General features: G+C 47.4%; 1 pseudogene across 1 annotated transcript; it reads left to right on the plus strand.

The window, feature by feature from the left end:
* Positions 1 to 5,206: 5,206 nt before the first annotated feature.
* LOC308235937 (dnaJ homolog subfamily C member 14-like) lies at positions 5,207 to 7,889 on the plus strand (annotated as a pseudogene). The gene is made up of 3 exons: positions 5,207 to 5,246; positions 6,255 to 6,314; positions 6,531 to 7,889. The product of its transcript is annotated as a dnaJ homolog subfamily C member 14-like (transcript).

The raw sequence follows: 7,889 nt of genomic DNA on the forward strand, positions 1-7,889 counted from the left end.
TGGTTTTGTCTTTCATTTTCACTGGTGTATTATATTCTACTAGAGGCCCGATGCACGAAATCGTGCAAGGGCTTTGACCCACACCGCCATGAAGGCCGCATCTGCTTCTATCCCTGCCTGCCACCATGGCCCCCACGGCTTTCTCCAGAAGAACATCTGGTCTAATTAGCATATTATGCTTTTATTATTATAGATGGCATTGAATCACCATGCAAGTCTTTTCAATTACGCTTGGGCTCCGCCCCAAACCCCAAGTTTAGAGTGGCAGTCTTATGCTTTCCAGGTGCAGTGTTAGTTGGAACTTCATGTATGATTCGATCATGCAGCTGTACAGCATGATCATATCTTTCCGTGGCTTCGAATCCCATGCCAGGTAGTGCTTGACTCTGTGACTGCCACAGAATTATCTTCTCAACTCCTTAGCAAAGCCAAGCCAAATCTTCCTGCCCGTTGTCTAGGCTGCACTCATCACCTGTTCATATAGATCCAAATATCATCTCCAAGCTTAATAGCATCTCCATTAATTAATTCCTGTCCAACTTCCACAATTTCTCACTATTTCTTTTCTCCATTTTCTCTCTCATTTCTTTCTAAGAGACATCATAAAGCTCTCAGATCTTTGCCATCTTCTCAGAATGTTAATTTTTAAAAAATGAAACTATTTTTAAAGTAGGTTGCTGGTTGTGTTGTCAGTATATATGTCTATATATTCAAGTCTGCAGGAAAAAATAATTCGTTTGTTAAAAAAACACACACATCTGCTTAATTGGCTTACAGAAATTAAGAAATATGAAAAACCTAACCCAATTTCTAGGGCATAACCTAGCAACATTTCGCATGGATAAGATGATGCTAATTTTTGCCAGAGGAATTAATAACATATCTAAAGGAGGAGTCAATGACATACATAAAACGGATGTATACTTGCATCATTGAAGATCTTCTTATCTTTCCAATGAGAATGATTGCAGCTGCTATGGAAAAAAACATTTTCATCATTAACACTGTAGGAAATATCACATTTGTTTTAGAAGAAGAAGCTTTGAGAACCAACGTGTACAAATATGGTTTAAGGAAATTAAATATGTATAATCAATTAATTATACTTGCCTTCCTCCATACTACTTAACTGAAATATCAGTAATTCAAAAGTTTTTTATGATTTTTTAAAATAAATCTTTATTGTTCAGATTATTACAGTTGTTCCTCTTTTTCCCCCCCATAGCTCCACTCTACCAGGTTCCCACCCCACCCCATGCCCTTATCCCCTGCACTGTCCCCGTCCATAGGTGTAAGATGTTTGCCCAATCTCTTCCCGCACCCCCCACGCCCCTTCCCCCAGAGATTTGTCAGTCCACTCCCTTTCTATGCCCCTGATTCTATTATATTCACCACTTTATTATTCTGTTATCAGATTTTTTATTCACTTGAATTTTAGATGCACTTGTTGATAGATATGTATTTTTGTCACTTTGTTCTTCATAATTTTTATCTTTACCTTTTTCTTCTTCTTCCTATTCTTAAAGAATACTCTTCAGCTTTTCATATACTACTGGTTTGGTGGTGATGAACTCTGTTAGCTTTTTCTTATCTGTGAAGCTCTTTATCTGACCTTCAATTCTGAATGATAGCTTTGCTGGGTAGAGTAATCTTGGTTGTAGGTTCTTGGTATTCATTACTTTGAATATTTCTTGCCACTCCCTTCTGGCCTGCATAGTTTCTGTTGAGAAATCAGCTGACAGTGGTATGGATACTTCCCTGTAGGTAACTAACTGTTTTTCTCTTGCTGCTTTTAATGTTCTCTCTTTGTCTTTTGCCCTTGACATTTTTATTATGATGTGTCTTGGTATGGCCCTCTTTGAATTCCTCTTTTTGGGGTTCTCTGCGCTTCCTGGACTTATAAGTCTATTTCTTTCACCAGGTAGGGAAAGTTTTCTGTCATTATTTCTTCAAATAGGTTTTCAATATTTTGCTCTCTCTCTTCTTTTGGCACCCCCATAATTCAGATATCCAGGCTTGAAGTTGTCCCAGAGGCTCCTTACACTATCTTCATATTTTTGGATTTTTTTTTTTTTCTTTTCCACTTGGGTGTTTTTTGCTTCTTCATATTTCAAATCTTTGACTTGATTCTTGGGATCCTCTAGTCCGCTGTTGGATTTCTGTATATTATTCTTTATTTCAGTCAGTGTATGCTTAATTTCTGATTGGTTCTTTTTCATATCCTTGAGGGTCTCACTAAATTTCTCAGAGGTTTCTAGAAGATTCTTGAGTAACCTTATAACTGTGGTTTTGAACTCTATATCCAGTACTTTGCTTTCATCCATTTCTTTCATTTGTGACTTGTTTCTTTGTCTCCGCATTTGGGCTGCTTCCCTGTGTTTGTTTCTATGTACTGGGTAGCTGCTAAGTCTCCTTGAGTTGATAGAGTGGCCTTGTGTGGTTGGTGTCCTATAGGGCCCAGTGGCTCAGCCTCCCCAGTCACCTGAGGTGGATGCTCTTGGTGCACCCCTTTGTGAGCTGTCTGCACAGTCTTATTGTAGTTAACCCTTGATTGCTGTTGGTATCACTGGGAGAAATTGACCTCCAAGCCAACTGGCTGTGATGACCAGCTGTGTCTACACTGGAAGATCTGTTGCACAGGAGACACCCTTATGGGGCAGGACTTGCTTCAGTGGGGCTTTGGTGGTCACTGAGTCTGCCCCTTGAGTGTGTCTCTTATGGATGTGAAGAGTTGTAATCCGGTATGGTCTCACTCTGACCACTGGGTACACTGGCTCTTGGATCTCCAAGGAGGTGCGAGGTCAGCCACTGTCTGGGGCCGCCCAGCAGGAAGTAAAGAGACATCTGCAGATTCCTCTTCTTGGTATGAGGTTTGGAAGTGCCCAGACTTGGCCCAGCTGTGAAGCAAGGCCAGCATGGCCTTGGGCTTTCTTTTGGAAGCTCTGGGGCTCACTGACCCAGGTGCAGTTTGACAGGTTTTAGGTGAAAGAACAGGCCATTCATATGCAAAAGTGTTGCACACAGCTTTGGTGGGGTGGGGTCTCTGGGAATCACCAGGGTGCGGGAAACAGCAATGGCTGCCAGTCAGCCCTGAACCTGAGAAGTCCCGGTGCTCCATGTTCCGTGCTCATGTGCAGGAACAATAATCGCTGAGAGCACCTCTAAGAGAAAGCCACCCTTGTGTTCCTGTCCTGATGCCAGACAGTCCAGTTTCTCACCGTATGTGCCTGGGTCCCCCAGAGTCTCGCCTGGAACTGGAGTTCAGAGCAAGTGGGAGCTTGTATCTCCCTCCCAATTAAAAGAGCAACACATTCAGGTGCCAGCACTTTCCCTGCCTCTGCACCTCTTACCAGTCTCAATGCACCTTCTTCACCTCTCTAGTTGTGGAACTTCCACTCAACCAGCTTTCCCGCGGTTCTGGGTGGTAGTTGTTCTGCCATTTAGTTGTGGTATTGATGTGGTTGTGAGAGGCAGCAAGTACAGGCGCTTACCTATGCTGCCATCTTGGTTCTCCCACTAATTCCAAAGTTACTTCCACAACAATCTGCTTACATACCATCCAATAGGGCAGATGGAGGAAGATATAAAAGCATAAAAATTGAATACATTTCTTTAAACCCAAAACATTGTCTGGATTATTTCTGTGCTGAAGTCGTTGCCCTGGACCCTCGGGGGCAGCTGGGCTGGATGGAGAAAGCACACTGGATCAGAACGGGTGGGAAGGGCATCTCTTTGGGGGAGAACAGCTGCCAGCCCAGGCACTTGAGCCTGGATCCAGGATTAGAGAAGTGGTAAGGGTGGAGGAGGGCAGGGCCAGAGGCCACAGTGGTGGACTTAAGAGTCCTGAGTGGCTTGGCTGACCACCTGCCTCATAGGAGAACCTCCAGGGAGGCTGAGTCCACACTGTGGGTGGTTTGAAGAGATAATCTCTGACTGAGGGAGGGACATGGAAAGGGATCAGAGTAGAAATGAAACCCTAGGGGTACAGTGAAGGAATGCACAGGGTGCAGAGAAACCTTCTAAAGGCTTCCAGATGGCATCTTTTTGGTCACTGGTGCCAGGAAGCCTGGATCCTCTTGTTCTTAAAGTATTGTCAGCACATCCTCAGGTGGCTGGAGGAGCCGTGAGCTACATGCTCCCGGTGGGGAAAAGTCTTGAAAAGTGGACTGATCTGTGCATGTTCCTTTGAATATACAACTGTTCAATCCTAGTTGGTTCAGCCTCCAAACAGCCCTTTTGGGAAAATAAGGCAGTAACAGGCATGCTCAGAGGACAAGGGAAGAGCACATTACACTGTGGAGGTCCTTTATGTCAGATGAACTGTATGTGAGCAAGTAGGTCTGACCCCAGAAGAGGACCCTGCCTCCAGTCTGCCGCAGCCATCTAAGGTCCTGGTCCCCAACCTGAGTCACTCCTGTGGGCTCTGCAAGTTCCAAGGAAACCCTGCCTCTCTATCCCCTTCCATCAAGCACCCCAACACCCACTGCCAGGCTACTCCTCAGCCTTCATTCAGTGCCGCCTTCCTGTGCATTTACTCCCAATTGCAGCCTCAGGATCAGAAGCCTTGGGGTCCTGGGAAGGGGACATTTTGCATTTCTATGGTGCTTCCTGGTGAAGTGGAAATTAGGGGACCCAGACTGGTGTCGAGGAAGGAGCAGCACCAGTCTCACCCTAGTCAGAGCCCTGAAAACCTTGGCCCTCAATCTAGAAACCGAGATGGATCCCTGGACTCTTGCTTCTGTGCTACCCCCATCTTCCACCTGCCCACCTTTCCCACCCTCCCCCCAGGCTTGAGTTTCTGGAAATTTGTAACCCTCCTCAGATCTGACACAGGATACTCTAACTTTCTTCCTCCTTAGAATCTCCTCCTGCCTTTTCTCCAGCCTTCAGCCTGCCTTAAAATTCCTCAAACCATCTCACCCCGCTTGCTCTCCTGACTCCCAGTCCCCAATGGCTGCTAGTCTCCCTCTCACACCACTCCCAGTGTCCCATCCCCCTTCTTCTGAGGCCAACAAGTCCTAAACCTCAGACTCCTAAGCCTCTAGTCACAAGTGCCCCCACATTTGTTTGGCTACCTCTTTTAAGGTTCCATTCCCCCCCACACCATGTCTGCCACTCCCACTCCAACCCATGTTCTGTTTTCTTCCATTTTTCTTTAAGTGCTTTGCTGTCTTTTCTCCCTGTATGAGCAAGTGCACACTCCACTATGGACTTCCCAAATCAAATGTTTGTTCCCAAAATCAAGGGTACTCATCTGAGTCTTCAAGAATCTTATTCTTTCTTCCCAAAAGCCATCCTGCCTATCAAGACCACATGCAGGTCTGGAAGAATTGCTTCCTCTTCCTCCCCAACCCTATCCTCCAGCTCCAGTGACTCTGTCCTCCTAGGGGGGACCTGCACTCCCCACTCCCCACTCCATCCCCATGTTGAAGTCCTCAGTCTCTCCTGAACACTTGCTCCCCTCCCTGGGACTCCCACTACTCTGAAGGACTAATGCTTCAGCCTTTGTTCTGCAGACACCCATGGCCTGAGGCAGCAAAGTCTCAGGGAAGAGTAAGCCAGCAATGATTTTATATCCAGAGCCTATGTGTTTGATGGCTGTGGAAAGAGTAGGGGGTTGCTAAATACTGCTGGGGAGAGCCAGGGAGCTGCTCTATTAGCTCCCCTGGCTCTGTGCCCAGCAGCTTGAGGGGAAGGAGTTACCGCCCCTCTTTGGCATCAGAACTTACCATCATGGCTGTGACCTAAAATCTTCAGGAAGCCAGGGGGTCCTGGCCCAAAGCACCCTGGAGAAAGAGGGTAGTGTGGAGCCCACCACAGTGGTGGTGCCTCCTTTGGGATTTTAGGACCCTCTGTGGACCCTGAAATACTTTTATCCTCAGGACTCTGGGAGTCAGCTAGGCCTGCTCCTAATGGTATCCACTGCCTCACAAAGCACTTTAGTCCTAAGTCTACATAGTCCCCAAACACGGCCCACTGGTCAGATGTAGGCCATGGCCCCCCAACAGGTCTAGGACCCCCTAGAAATGGAGAGGACCCAGATCAGAGTGAGGCATCTTCAGAAGGAGTTAGGAGTGGACCAGGAACTCTCAAGAGAGAATGAGGCTGGGCACCAGAAGGATAAAAAAAAACCTCCTTTTCTTTCCATTCCATCTGCTTGCAACAGCCAGGGAACCCCTGGAGTCCTGAAGAGCCTTACTCTGGGGGAGGAGACAGCTCTTTTAACATCTTTCACCCCCTTTGTACCTCTCCAGCTTTAGGGGAACATGTAGTGTTGGAAGAGGAATATGATGATGAGGAACCCAAGTTCCCCAGTGATTTTTCACATGTTCCCAGTGGAAAGAAACCTCCACCCCAGAGAAAGCAGAGACAGCAGCACCATGTTTCAGCCAAGGACGATACTTGGGAGGGTGGATGCAGGGATCCCAGGTCCCCAGGTCGACATGGGCTGGGCTGGAAATGAAGTCAAGCAGATAAGCACAGAGGCTTGGGATTATAGGGAGCAGAACTGTGTCAGCTCTGACAAGCAGGCTTCTGGTGGCTGATCAAACTGCTGGATTTGGTGGGAGAGTATGCGGAAACTTGTGGCCATCTCATCTATGAATGCAAGCAGCTGAAAGGCAGTGGTTTGGACCTTTTTTGAGTCTGGGCAGGAGTCTCAGCAGGGTGATTGGATGCCTGGGCCCCGGTAATGTTCTTTTCTGAACCAGGATTTTGCTATGGGGCAGGGCTATCACCTGTTTTCTTAGGCTACTGGGTGCTTTGCTCCTCCTGGCCCGGGACCTCTTGTTGGGCTGTCTGCAGTTGGTCTGGTAGTTTCTTGTGAGACGGGGTGACGGTTAAGCTGGAGGGGTAAAGCCACCTGGCTCTTCTCTTGGCTGGATCCTCCCACCTTGCGGCATTGTCTGATTGTGCTGAGAGATAGCAGGCCATGGGCAGCAGATGGTAAGAATGGTTCAATGGGGTTGGCTGGAGTTGCCTTGGGTCAAACAGAGGACTAACAGAAAAGAGAATGCACCTGTAGCTAGTGGTCGCTACTGCCAGCCTGAAGAGGACGTGACTCAACTGTTGACCATGGCTGGGGTTTCTGAAGATGAGCTAAACCCTTTCTATGTGTCAGGGGTTGAAGCCACAGCATCAGATGTTGAAATGAAGAAGGCGTATAGGCAATAGGCAATTGGCAGTGATGGTTCACCCTGACAAAAATCATCATGTCCGAGCTGAGGAGGCCTTCAAGGTTTTGCGGGTAGCTTGGGACATTGTCAGCAATCCTGAAAGGCAGAAGGAATATGAGATGAAACGAATGGTAGAGAATGAGTTGAGCTGGTCAGTGAATGAGTTTCTGTCCAAGCTGCAGGATGACCTCAAAGAGCCAATGAATAATATGATGTGCAGCTGATGCCAGGGAAAGCATAGGAGGTTTGAAATGGACCTGGAACCTAAGAGTGCCAGATACTGTGCTGAGTGTAATAGACTGCATCCTACTGAAGAAGGAGACTTTGGGGCAGAATAAAGGATGTTGGGGCTCAAGACCACCTACTTTGCACTGATGGATGGAAAGTTGTATGACATCACAGAGTGGGCTCAATGTCAGCAAGTGGGAATCTCCCCAGATACTCATAGAGCCCCCTATCACATCTCATTTGGTTCTCGGACACCAGGCACCCATAGGCGACAGAGAGCCACTCAAGATGCCCCTCCTACTGACCTTCAGGGTTTCTTGAGCCGGATCTTCCAAGTACCCCCAGGACACAGGTCCAACGGGAACTTCTTTGCAGCTCCTCATCTGGCTCTGGGCCACTGCAGCTTCGAAGCCCAACAGCACAGCACTCAAGGGAGAAGCCAAACGCAAGAGGCGGAAGAAAGTGAGGAGGCCCTTCCAACGTTGA

Source organism: Plecotus auritus (assembly GCF_963455305.1).
Source record: "Plecotus auritus genome assembly, chromosome: 10".
NCBI classification, from domain to species: domain Eukaryota; kingdom Metazoa; phylum Chordata; class Mammalia; order Chiroptera; family Vespertilionidae; genus Plecotus; species Plecotus auritus.